Consider the following 399-nt stretch of genomic DNA (forward strand, 5'->3'; position numbering starts at 1 on the left):
TCGAGCCATCACATTTGTAAATCGCTTCTCCCACCTTTGGCTCTCAATTTAATATATATGATAAACAAATATGTCAGAAGAATTCAACTCTAGGACGAAATCTATAGCATGTTGAACAACAATAACAAGCGACCACTCAGGAGATATCTTTTATTCTTCCTATTATAACATTTATCCTATTAACGAATTTTCTTCCACATCTAGCCCCTAATATAATTTTTAAAGATGTGGTTCATTCCTCATGCCTGGAGACCTTAATGTGGGTACGTGATTCACCTTAAAATTACATATTTTTTGTGTATATTTCATATTCATTTTATGCACATTTTTTTATGATACTGCACTTTAAATGAATGTATTTTACATATTTTTTGTTTCAGGTACAAAAATTGAAGTTTT

Source organism: Phalaenopsis equestris, unplaced genomic scaffold, assembly GCF_001263595.1.
Source record: "Phalaenopsis equestris unplaced genomic scaffold, ASM126359v1 Scaffold000263, whole genome shotgun sequence".
Classification (NCBI taxonomy): domain Eukaryota; kingdom Viridiplantae; phylum Streptophyta; class Magnoliopsida; order Asparagales; family Orchidaceae; genus Phalaenopsis; species Phalaenopsis equestris.